Genomic DNA, 13959 nt, shown 5'->3' on the forward strand with positions numbered 1-13959 from the left:
CAATTTAATTACTACTACCCTAGGAACACAAAGAAGCATTCAAAAATAATAATATTTTTTCTGAACAGCTTAGGGATCTATAATTTACACTTTATGAAGTCATTTCATGACCATGACAGAATATAACATGACACCAAATATTCATGACTAATAAATACGTGTTTGGATTATGTTTCTCAACGTCTTTGGAATTATTAACTATACAGTTCCGTTCATGGTGAGCAGTGTCATTACCTTCTCCATTAACAGCCGTTGGAAAAGAAGCGCTGTACCAAATGTTTTTGTTATAAAAATCAGTCAAAACTACTTCTCATGTATTTTTGACAGACTTGAGATTTAAACCTTCATCTTACAGCCAGAACTTAGTTTTTTCTGAAGGAAGAATTGCTATCTCCATAATTTCCTGCATGAAAGATTTCTATTAAATTCCTTATGCACAAGTATTATGCATTCATTGGTTTTATTTCCAAGGGTGACCACCTAAAAGGTTGAAAATGTCTTGGTTTAAGTTTTTATTGTTCTGCTTTTCTTAAGTTAAATTCTTAAATATGAGTCAGTCTTGCCAATTACTCAATATACACTTATACTAATGCAAGTATATAAATAAATATAATTGCTTTCCTCCAAAACACAATTAACCAACAGTGAGTACTTCCATACGGGTGGAGTAGATGAGTAAATGGAAGATTTTGATGAAAGAACGTGTTCTAAGAGATCAAGTGTATAAGAGACATGGCTCAACATAATAAAACCAATTTACAGACACCCCACAGCCACCATCATTATAAACAAAGGGAAACTCAAAACATTCTACAAACATCAGGACCAAGACAATGGTCGGCAAACCTGCTCATGTAATATTTGAAATCTAAGCTACAGCTGTAAGACAACTGAAAAAGACCATATAGAGACAAATAAAAAAAGAAGCACTCAAACTATCCTTATTCACAAATGATATGATTTTATACATATAATTTTCTAAAGAAAACACCAGAAAATTTCTACAGCTGACAAATTACTTTAGCAAAGTAGCAGGATACAAAAGTGACAAACAAAATATAAACAACAAACACACGGAGAAAGGGATCGGACAAGCACTACTTTTCACAATATACCGATAACTGATAAAGCAAGTGAAAAACTTGTATAACAAAAACTTAAGACTTTTAGAAAATGAATTGAAGAAGACAACCGAGGATGGAAAGATGTCCATGCCCATGGAACAGTTGGATGAATATAGGGGTTCTAAGTGTAAGGAGCAGAGTTTAGAGCCCTGTTGCACAGTATGCAGACCATGAGCTTTAGTCAAGATTAATATTTACAAACTTTTCTGGAAGAATTGATTTTAAATTTTTTTCAGATTAAATACTAAAAAGAAAATGATGTGTTGTTCATGGCAAGCTTCTTGGTCTAACCATGCTATCGTCTCTTCTGGTCCTATTCTCATTTCTTTTCTCCGATACACCAATTAGCCACAAATTCAATGCCTCTGTTTTGATAGGCTTCTGAAGTTGTGATATGTGTGGGGGTTGACTTTTCTGAGATTCTATTTTCATCTTCACCTTAACTTCGGGCTGTCTTTATCTGCTGTTTCCATGATATGGTTTTCTGTTCAGTGGCTCTTATGCCTTTCCTTTAATTGTCTCTGCTTTGGGATTCCTGCCAGACTCAAGTTGGTGTGCACCTTTACTTCTTTTACTACACAACGGCAAATTTTGTGTCTTAACACTGACCAACTACTGCTGATGTGAAAGTGATCTCTGAGCTGCAGATCTTCTAATCAATGAAACACCAACCATATAGAAAAAGTTCAATAAGTTTAATAATTAAAAAAAAAACTTCCAGATCATGAAACTCCAAAACTAAGATACATGTGAGACTCAATGTGAAAATTTTGTTCTCTGAAAATGTTCAAGGAAGATAAATCTTAAACGGGGTACTGAACCTGCTGTATAAATATTTCAGGGAAGTATTATAATATAGTTTTCAAGATTCTATTATGCAACTAAAAATAATAAAAAGAGATTAGCTATGACATTATATGTCATCATCATAAACTTGTCAGTTATATACTTCTCTAGCAAGTTATAATTTCTTTCTTTATTACAAGTCTTCATGTTAAAATCTCCATAAATTTATTCTATTTAAAAATTTACCATTTATAATTATCAGAAAAGTTATCACAATAAACTCCTTTTGCAAGTGAAGATCTTTCCTGGTTCCATAACTCCATTGCTGGAGTGTAATTAAGCCCATTTTCTAAAACTGTCTATAAGTTTGGTCCCAATACCCTCATGTCTATGATGTAATCCAGAACTCCTCAGAGAAATGGTACCAATCAGTAGTTACTTTAGATGATGACATCAGTTGAAAAAAAGAAAAGTTTTACAAAAAGCATATAGCATTTCAATTAGTTATAAGGGACAAACTTGCCTGTGAAAGGAATGGTGCTTATACAACAATGTCTTATGTAACTCAACATTGCCAAAAGGTGGGTTTTCAAGGGCTGAAAAGGTGCCTCAACAGTTAAGAAATCAACCATTCTTACAGAGGACATGAATTTAGTCCCCAGCACCCACATAGGCTGGATTACAACCATCTGTGTAACTCTTTATCTCAAGGGGATCAGACACCCTCTTTTAGCCTTGGTAAGCATTGCATCACATGCATGTACTCGTATACACAAACATACATGTATACACATCACATACACACATATACACCTCAAATAAAATAATTTTAAAGTGGGTTTTAAATTATTTTTCACCACTAAAATTAATATGTGAGGTCATGACTCTGTCAACTGTAAAGTCATTAGATCTAGTCATTATACCATTTCTCTATTCTACTTTTTCATGTCCTTTTCAAAATAATATGTACCAAATATATTTACCCACTTTAATTTTTTATGTTTTGTCATTCAAAAACATGATAAAATTTTAGGAATTTATGAATGTATTGACAGTTTGGTTGCCATGATGAATCTGTGAATGTATTCTGAGAACAGAAGATTCTGTCCCACCCGATCCCACAACAAGTCACCTCCAAATAAACACCCAGAGGCTTATATTAATTATAAATTATTTGGCCTATTATTTCAGGCTTATTATTAACCATCTCTTACAACTTAAATTAACCCATAATTCTTGTCTATGTTTAGCCATACAACATATATACAGAAGGACTTCCCTCATCAGTATTCACTTATTCAAACCTCCAAAATTAAATGTATTAAATATATGTTGTTCTATAGCAAGTCTTTCTCTACCCCACCAGTCAGCTCCCAAATAATGACACAGATATTTATTAACTATGAAAGGCTGACCTTAGCTTAGGCTTGTCCCACTAACTCTTATAACTTAAATTGCCCCATTTGTATTAATCTATGTTTTGTCTTCTGGATTTTTACCTTTCTTTCATTCTATATGTCCAATTCTCTCCATGTCTTGCTTGTATCTGACATGCACCTAGATTCATCTCCTTCTTCCTCTCTCTCTGCCTAACTCCCACCTATACTTCCTGCCTATCTATTGGCCATTCAGGTTTTTATTAAACCAATCACAATAATATATCTTCACACAGTATACAAATATTTCATGACATGATTTTTTTTATATCAACTACACTTCATAAACCTGGAAAATTAATAACTCAACAAATAGACATAAATACCTTTATATGCATCTACTAGAAAAGATCTACAGCACAGATGATGAATGAGTGATCATCAGCTGGTTCTGTCCCTACCTAGAGAGCGGAGACAGTACATCACAGAAGGACTACGTGGAAGGAGGGGATAGAAGATTATAGAGGACATATAGGTGTCTGGGTAGGCAATAATCAGTTTATACTACTCCATATATGATAATTACGCACCCAGGTTATATATCAATAGTGGAAATAGATAAGATTGCCCTCAGGCAATACGTCCAGAGCATAAATGAAAAACTATACCAATTTATGACTTGCTCCCTCAGCTTCAAATTCACACCTTGATCTTTGAGCATTTATCTTTAATTATCAATTTAGACTTAAGCTTTCCCAAGAGAGGATGCATATACACATTGAAGGAAGTATTGATATTCCTAACTTTGTGATGGAGATGATGAAGACACATTGTTGGTCAAGTAGTGTGTCTAAAGAAATCTTTGGGAGTCTGAGGTTCAGAAAGTTCTACCTGTTGGGTCTATCATGGCTGCTGTATCTGAGGTTTCTCCTTAGAAAAAGTCAAATAACAATATGTGTGCAAATATAGATGAATACACTCATATGCATGTAAAGATTTACATAAGTGTGAAAATGTACAAATGAGACTACAAACTGCAGTGAACAAAACAATGTGGTGCTGATGACAGAAAAGAAAGTACAAAACTGTCAAAGCAGGAGATGAACATGAGTTCCACTACCACAGCCACAGTGCTTGGTGGACTTCCCAGTATCCTACTAATGCTACAGCCGGTCATGAATGACAGAAAGAACACAAGTTCTTGCCAAAACAAATGAAATGCATTGACTGAAAGAGCATTATTTTTCCAACTATGAAGCATTTGTTTATCACACAAAAACCAAAATAAGAAACAAGAAGCATTAATTTACATTTTGTGCATAATAAGCCATCATTGGTCTTTGATGTCCATAATGGAAGCATTTATATTCTCTCAGCAACAACTTCCCTGAAGTTAGATAGCTGTCTCACCTATATTTGAATATAGAAATGGCAGAATGAGGGGCTTTTCATGGAGAAATGCCAGGCTTGAAATACTTTGTTTCTTAAAAGATTTATCTTATTTCTAACTATGTATATTGTATGTGTGTCTCTGCATGGGTGTGTGAACATGAGTACAGTTGCCCTCAGAGACCAGAAGAGGGGGTATCAGATCCCCCAGAACAGGAGTTTCATGATGTTGTTAGCCACTTGATGTGGGCACTGGGGGACTTAACTTAGTTCCTCTGCAAGAGCACAAAGCTCTCAGTGATCTATTTAGACTCCTGTAACACTTTACAGGCATGTTTTACAGTGTTGTTCTGTCCACATGGTACATTAATGTATTTTATAACAGCTGTATCCATAACTAGACTCCTGCCCATAGCATATCTGAAGCCACAGTAACAGCCATATCCCCAGCCCCCATGGTGACTTCCAGAGTGGTTTCAATACAAAGTGCCAGAAAGATAGGCTCCAATGAAGGGGCAGGAGTCTTCCCAAATTTTTTTTATCTTGTAAACACTGCAATTCTGGTAAATATATAGGAGTCATCCCACTCAGCTGCTCGTTGATGGGGGAGGGCTAGTCTCTCCATAGCTAGAGCGTCTGCCTTAAGGAAACACAGCATTCTAAATTCTTCAGCTTTACCAGAGAACTATGTGGTTCTCATTACTAGTCATCATCCTCTGCCAGTTTCAAATCTACACAGAAAGTCTACAATTACCTAGTCATCTGAACATGTGACTCCAAAGGTATATTCCCCACGGCAAGGCAAGGCAGGAAATTAGGCAGTGTGTTGAGAATGCAACTCTGAATGAGCCTGACCAATTGTGTGCATTGTTCCCAGTTGCTAATTGTTTTATAGGTGGTTGCAGGAGAACCTGAGGCTTCTCACAGAAAAATTCAATACTTCATTTTCCTAAGGAGTCGCATAGCCTTCAAAACAACATTTTAACAAAAAATTTTTCATTCCTAGGGCTCAATAATTTTCTCATCAGCTCTATGTACATATTTAGCTCAAACTAAGATAGAAAACTAATATCTGTCGGGGAAGCCCAGCCAATCACCTTGCTTGAAGGGCGGGGTCCCTGAGGTTATTTTTTATTTATAAAGATTGTGGGCGTGTTTCCCACGGCCTCTTTTGTTTTTTTGTTTGTGTGTTTGTTTGTTTGTTTTTTGTGGGAACAATATAAGCTGCAAATATCCTTTACAAGAGAAGATGAGTATTTTGTAAGTCATAAATTCCTTCAGTTATTTCATCTATATAATCTCAGTTGGGAAGTGAGAGATGCAGGCAGCAACTATGTGGAAGCGGAAGAAGAAAATGTTGAGGAACTTATATAGCTAATATATTGCTAAACACAGGTATCTAATTTTTAAGTTACATAAAATCCCCACTCTTTACCACCAAAATATTGAGCATTAAATATGGCTGATTTTTTTTATTGATTTTATTGAGCTATACTTTTTTCTCTGCTCTCCTTCCTTCCTCTCCCTTCTCCTCTACCCTTGCTCATGGTTCTGACACTCCCATTTACTCAGGAGATCTTGTCTTTTTCTACTTCCCATGTAGAATAGATCCATGTATGTCTCTCTTAGGGTCCTCGTTGTCGACTAGGTTCTCTGGGATTGTGAATTGTAGGCTGGTTTTCTTTGCTTTATGTCTAAAAGACACTTAGGAATGAGTACATATGATATTTGTCTTTCTGGATCTGGGTTATCTCATTCAATATAATGTCTTCCAGATCATCCATTTGGATGTGGAAGGTACTTTATTACACCTTATAGTAACCCATCTCACTAAATTTCTCTCTCTCTCTCTCTCTCTCTCTCTCTCTCTCTCTCTCTCTCCTAGTCATTCCAATATCATATAGACAAAATTTATTTGTGTTTTGTCCCCACGCCTCCTTAATCATGAAAGGCTAATGGATTTTTTTTCACTCTCCCTTTCCTTCCAGAGTGGTCTGTTTTTAAAAACACAATACGAGATTATCTTCCTAATCGCTGCTAGCATGTAAATATTGTTCTGGTCACCCAGAAGTCTGTGACCATGACTTCAGCAGGTAGTTCAGATGACAGAAGAGGATGCCAGCAGTGACTGTTTTCTACTATTGTGCAATATGTTTTATAATTAACAATGCAACACAGGATTCTTTATCTTGGTCTTTGCTCAGTGTTTGTAAATCATAAGCCTAGGAACAGACTGACTGGGATTTACAGAGTCTCACAAGTTCAAGTTTCCTTTGGGAGATAATTTAAATGGTAGTGAAACACCCCCTCCATGCATGAAACATACTTGCACCAGTAATATTTCTTTTAGTTATCTAAAATTCAAATAACCCACTTATGTTTTGTCCACCAACCCCAAGAATAATTACTTATGTGATATCCTCCTCTCTCTCTGCTAGGATTAAAAGGAAACTCCTTTCATACCTAAAAGGAAAGTATAGATCATTAGGACCCATCTTAGAATTATATTTACAGACACCTGTGAACTTCTATTTTGACCTGTCCAGGGATTACATTTCCTCCACAGTGCCTATGAAGTTGAGTTTCCAGCATATAAACAATTCTAAAATCCACCTTCCCACTCTCCCTTGCCAAGAAGACTTCATCTCTTCCTGAACAACTCGACCAAGTCTCATTTATCCTCAATATTTTAACTATAGCAACACTCAGACCTTTGTAAAATGTGGTTTTTCATATTTATCCCACACTTTCAGAAGATAGATAAACTATTTAGTTCTGAGTAGTACAGCAATTGAATGTGCTTTATTAGCTTTATTAATAAATAGTTGATGAATGAAACTACCAAATATTCTGATATACTTGTACCTCTATGAGTCTGTCAACCAATCCATCCCTTTTATTGTTCTACTCAGCAAAACTTCAACATTTTTCAAAGTTTAGGGGCATCATAACTGGGAAGGATTGTTGGTTGCTTCCCTCCTTTGGAAGTTTGCATGGTACACCTAAGACTCAAAGAACACTTCAGAGAAGGAGGCAGAGAGATTAAAAGAGACAAGTGATGGAGAAATTTTCTGGGAGATTGTATCTTCTAGTAATGTCAGGACTTACACCTATGAAGACTGTCTAAGCATGAGTTGAACAAGGTCAACAACAACAAACAAACAAAATAGATGGACATGGAGAACTCTATAAGGCCTCAAGTTTCTGTAAAGAACTACACACGGCTTAGGAATGCTCAGAGTAGAAAAATGTCTTCCCCAGGATAGAGTATAGAAATTGCCTATCCAATACCAAATGGTCAGCCCTGAAATACTGAAATATGCATACAAGTAACATTACACACACTAATATATATATATATGTGTATATATATATGTATATATGTGCATGTATCAACAATTAATAAACATGGTTGGCATGAATTTGAAACAGAACAAAGAGAGATTTATAGGGAGAAATGGAAAGGGGAAATGATGCAATTACATTTATAACCTAAAAAAGAAAATATTTCCAAGAAGCTGAAATATTCACTAACATATTGAAAACATTCAAAGGCATCAATGCTCATGAGTAGTTGTGATGTGGGAGTCCCCTCTGTGTGCTGTGATTTCCATTAATGAATAAAGAAATTGTTTTGGACCTATAGCAAGGCAGAACTTAAGTAGGCAGGGAAAGCTAGGCTGAGTGCTGGGAAAAAGAAGGGAAGAGTCAAAGAGAAGCCATGAAGCCACCACAGACAGAAACTGGGAAGCCACTGTCATGTGGTGATACACAGATTAATAGAAATGGGTTAAATTAATATGTAAGAGATTAGCCAATATGAAGCTAGAGCTAATGGGCCAAGCAGTGATTTAATTAATACAGTTTCTGTGTGGTGCTTATTTCGGGGCTAAGTGTCCCAAAACCAACAAGCAGCACCCTCCTCCAACATAGTTAAGTCTTAATTATATACCAGAAGGTTTTCTTATATTCCAAAAGCATAATGAGTCACTACAGCGAAATGCAAAAACTTAAGAACTTCCTTTTTTCCATTTTTCTGGAATCAGCATTACCATTTTCACAATCAGTCAGTGGAGCTCAGATATGTTCCTAACACATGGTATCCCAGAATAGAGAGAAGACAAATATTATATTGGATCATGTTATTACTTCTTGCTTTCTGAGTTCAGAAATTCCCTCCAAATTAATTCTAATAGTGGGTCAGCTACATGATCTTAAAAAAACCCATTTGTAAATTATCTGATTAAGGAATTTATTTATGATTTGTATTGTATCATACATACAAATTGTATGTATGTATTGTATTGAATTGTATTGAAAAGAACTCTGACATCACTGCAATTCTTCAACCTTACTGTCTCTAGAGTGACAGAGGGCATGTCTGTATGTCTGTGTTACCAGTCACTCAGAGAACACGTCTATAATGTCTGTGTTTCCAGTCACTCAGAGAGGACGTCTGTATGTCTGTGTTTCCAGTCACTCAGAGAGCAAGCATGTCTATAATGTCTGTGTTTCCAGTCACTCAGAGAGCAAGCATGTCTATAATGTCTGTGTTACCAGTCACTCAGAGAGCACGTCTGTAGTGTTTGTGTTACCAGTCACTCAGAGAGCATGTCTGTAAGTCTGTAATGTCTGTGTTACTAGTCACTCAGAGAGCAGGTCTGTAGTGTTTGTGTTACCAGTCATTCAGGTATACAGTTTCATCTACACCTTGGTACCATTTCACACAAAAACAAGTCCACTCAGGGCATTGAAATTTCTGACTTTTTACTCTGTCTCAACCATTCCAGCTGTTGTTGTTTTGACCCACTCTCTCCTTCTCCCTCTGCTTCTCCTCTCTCTCTCCCTCCCTCCCTCCGTTCTTCTTTTTTTCCCTCCCTCCATCCCTCCCTCTCTCCTCTCCTCTTCTCTTCTCTCTTCCTCTCCCTCTTCTGCCCTCCCTATCTCTCTTTCTCTCTTTTTCTCCACCCCTCTCAGTGAGTGTCTGCATTCACGTAGATGTTAATAAAGGCATAATTATTGGCTAATATAAAAAGAAAAAAATTGATAAAGCTAAAACGCTTGCTCTTTCAGAAGACCAGAAATCAAGTCTTAGAACTTTCATTGGGAAGTTCACATTTACCTGTAACTCCAGCTCCAGGGGATCAGCTATCCTCTAAAGAATTCCTAAAACACATACACATATGTTCTCATACACACAAATTAAAATAAAATAAAACTTTTAAAAATAATAAACAATTCTGGAAAGTGAATTAAAAAGGTAAGATTCAGCTGAAAAGGGCCATTCTTTTTATGGGTGAGATACTCAAGATATGAAAGATGTTCTTGGACCAGCTAAAATTATTGTACAGCTTATCAAAGTGACATGAACAGCTAAGTGCTAGGCCTGTCAATCTCTAAGTATGTCATAGAGATTAAAAAATATGAAACTATGTTCGTTGTAGTAAGTTTCCATTACTATAAGGAAATATCCTGATGACCACTTTACAAAGAGAAAGGATTCATGGTTTTGCATGGTCCAGTCCATGACTGAGTGGCTGTATTTCATTTGTTTCTAAGGCTGACAACTCAGTATTGGAAAACCAGTCAGGACGAATTCACTCTCTTTCCGTGGTTATTAACCGCGTATAGCTCTTCCATCTAAAAGTGGAGCGCTACGCAGTTTGCCCCCTACACATTGACACCTCAACTGGTGATATCATTTTTCTGGTCTTGTTTAGGTGGCCATGAGGTAAGACTTTGTGGGTGTAACTTTCCTGCCATAGCTAGAAGGTCCAATCTCAAGCAACTTTTTGGTTGTCTGGCCTCTACATTCTTCCACAATTTCGACAATATTCTCTATGCCTTAGGTACAGGAGTGTTGTTGTAAATACATCAATTGGGGCTGGGTTTCACACATTCCCACTGAGACCATTTTAAGATTCATTTTAATAGATGAATTATCATTGTACCTTTTATATAACTTTAATTCATTTAATGTCAATATACTTCCAATCAATATTTTAACAATATTTAGTATGGCATTTGGTGGCTAGTATATATTTTAGATTTCCATTTAGACCAATAATATTTCAAGTGTCTGATGGCAATTTCTGGCAAGTGGCTTTCACATCTGACATTGCAGCTTACTCGAGAGACCTGAAAATTACTCAGTGGAAGTTATTCATGAAATTTCTCTCAGTGGGTTCATTGATCTAGAAATAAATATCCACCTTAGGCCTCTTTCCTTAAATTATCCACTCTGAATCTATTTCCTCTCTTCTATGAATTTGATTCCATTCATTCTCCATTGGAAGCAGGATCTGACCTTGGTTTGCCCTTCAACTTCATACTCAGACAGATGCCACCTCATTCCCACTTGGTAGTCACAGAGCACCTGCACACACAGCTACTAACTATAAAGTGAAATTGTAAGTGACCACTTTTTTTTTTATCTCCTTTTGAGTTTTATTCAAAACATCAGGATTCCTCTTTTAAATAAAAATTCAGTGGGCAAGCATGGCTAATGCAAGACAGTAAAGTCAACAAGAACCAGTCAACAATATCAGAGCACCTAAACAGGAACAGAAACTACTCAGGTTAAATTATAGAAACAAGTAAAAAATTACTTTAAAAATATGTTCATTAGCTACTTGTGGGCAGCATTACTCATTTAGCATACGTACAACAACTGTTTTAATTTTTAAATTTTTATTTTATTATTATTGTATGCATATTTGTGATGATGTAAGTGGCATGCAGTTGTCATTGTGTATGTGTGTGTGTGTTTGTGTCTAAATCTATATAAGTTCATGGAATTGGTTCTATCTTTTAGCCTTTATGTGAGTTCTTATTATTGAACTCCAATTGTCAAGCTTGTGGCAAGCATCACTATTCACTGAGCTATTCCATGGGCCCACAAGTTCCATTCTAAGAGAAGTAGGATCATAACAAAAAATATTTGAAGGCACACTCCATGAGATGAAACCTACCCAAGACACTGATAAGGTGGCCAAGAACCTGAGACAGATAGGCCAGGCACCATGGAGAAAAACCTAATGCTATTGCTCTGCTAAAGGAACATAGCAATAAGATGACTTTTAATGGCATTATGATATATTCATAGATATCATACTCAGATGTCATCAGAGAAGGTTCCTTCTGCAGTATACGGAAACAAATACAGAGACCCACAACTGAGTAATGGGGAGAGATTGAGAGGCCATGGAATACTCAGTCCCATAGGATGTTTCCATCAAATCCCCAGTCTCAGGTCTAAGGGAACTCTGCAGGGGGCAGAAAGATTGCAAGAGCCAAAGTGGATGGAGGACACCAAGGAAACAAGGCTCTGTAAGCACAACTGCACCAATGTATATAAGAGCCCACAGAGGCTATGGATTTGTGCTAGGTGGGGTTCCAGCACAGAGAGGAGACTTGAACATAAGGCCCCATAGTATCTTTGTAGATTCTTAGTCTCATAATTTTTTTTTGCTTCTTTACAAGTTTGCTGTATATATTACAAATTGCAGTTTTGTGATTTCATGAAATTCTTGAATGTCTCTGTGTCTATACTTTCTTTTTTTTTAACTTTTTCTTTGGCTCTTTTTCTCTTGTTGATTGTTTTGTCCTATTCCAATTTGTTTGGTTTTATCTTATTTTATTATAATTCTTGAGATACCTAATTGCTTTCCCAGCAGAGGCAGTAAGGGGTGGCTTCAGTTGGGAGGGAAGGTAGGAAAAGTCAAGAAGGAGTTAGGAGAGGAGAAATCATTGTCAAAATATGCTGTATTAAAACAAATCTATTTTCAACAAAAGAAAAATCTCAAAAATAAAAACTGCACATATAAATATACCAAGAGTAAATACAAACTATTATGATTCCTGAGACAAACTTTGTTTGTAGAGGAATTGTCAGTTTTAGTGAAGAGGAGAAAACTTCTAAATTTGACCTTGATCCCAAAGTACTAGAGGTGGCAGGAAGTTCCTGTTGTTATTCTTTCTACTGCTATGATAAGATTAATGTTTCTTGCCTTAAGAAGATGCCCTGTCATTCTGAAAGTATTATTTCCACCAATCAAGAATAAGACAACTTCATCATTTTAAAGCCAAATTTGAAGCAAACTTTAAATATTGGCCATGTGGACAGGCTCTCACCAGGTTCATGCTGAGGTTCCTGGAAAAATGGCTCAGAATCATAGTCTGTAGCAGATAAAACCACAATTCATTGAATTTCTCATAAGATCCAATCAGGGACAAGCATGCATCCTGACATAGCTTCATCTTGTGAACCTCCTACACATATGTTATCAAGCACATTGATGAAGATGGGTCAAAAAAAAACTTGTTTCAGGGAGAGAAAACATATGGCTTGTTATCTTCCACAAACAATGCCCTCAAACATTTTAGGAATTATACATCTTTGGGCAAGTGGCTTGCATTTCAGAGGCATTTTTATTTCATGGACATCTTAGGGAAAGTAATTAAAACTTAAAATAAAACTTTGGTTCACACTAAAGCACATACCAAACTATTACCAGATAATAAACCTTCTATTGTTCTGATTCTTGCAGCCTCCAGAACCATGAAAATAAGTTTATTTTCCTTATAAATAATATAATCCTTAGCCTCTTGTTATACCAATACAATGTAGTAGGAGATTGCTCATTCATTCCCAGCCACCCAAACCCCAATAACGACACAGAAACTGTATGAATTTACAACACCACATGGCCTATTAGCTCAGGCTTCTTTCTATTAATTTGTGTATTGTCACAAGGCTGTGGATTATCAGCTAATGTTCTGTTCTGGTGCCTTTCTCCTTCCACAACTACATGGCATCTTTCTGACTCTGCCTACATTTTCTATATATCTCTTCCAGCCTGTCTATATTCTGCCCTGCTATAGGTCAAAGCAACTTTATTCATTAGCCAATAAAAGCAACGCATATACAGAAGGTCATCCTATATCATCTCCCCCTTTCTGTATAAATAAAAAGGCTTAAATTTAATGTAGTAAAATTACATATAACAAAATAGACTCAAACAAGAATTATAGTTACAATATTTAGTCTATTTGTATTTGGCAAAATTAAAGAAAATACACTATTATCTCTTTTATCTTTGCAAGTCTAAGTTTCATACCTAATTTATCTTTATCATAACTAAGGGAAACTTTAACTATCTTTCTTCAACACTTCAAGACCACAGAAACATATACTATTACTTAAGTAAACAGGAAGTACATTGTAAACAACTTCCAAAACTTTAGAATTGACAGAGATGTCTTGCTACCTGGACAGTCACCCA

The sequence above is a fragment of the Alexandromys fortis genome, unplaced genomic scaffold (genome assembly GCF_014885135.2).
Source record: "Alexandromys fortis isolate MF-2015 unplaced genomic scaffold, M_Fortis_MF-2015_v1.1 scaffold_11, whole genome shotgun sequence".
NCBI lineage: Eukaryota > Metazoa > Chordata > Mammalia > Rodentia > Cricetidae > Alexandromys > Alexandromys fortis.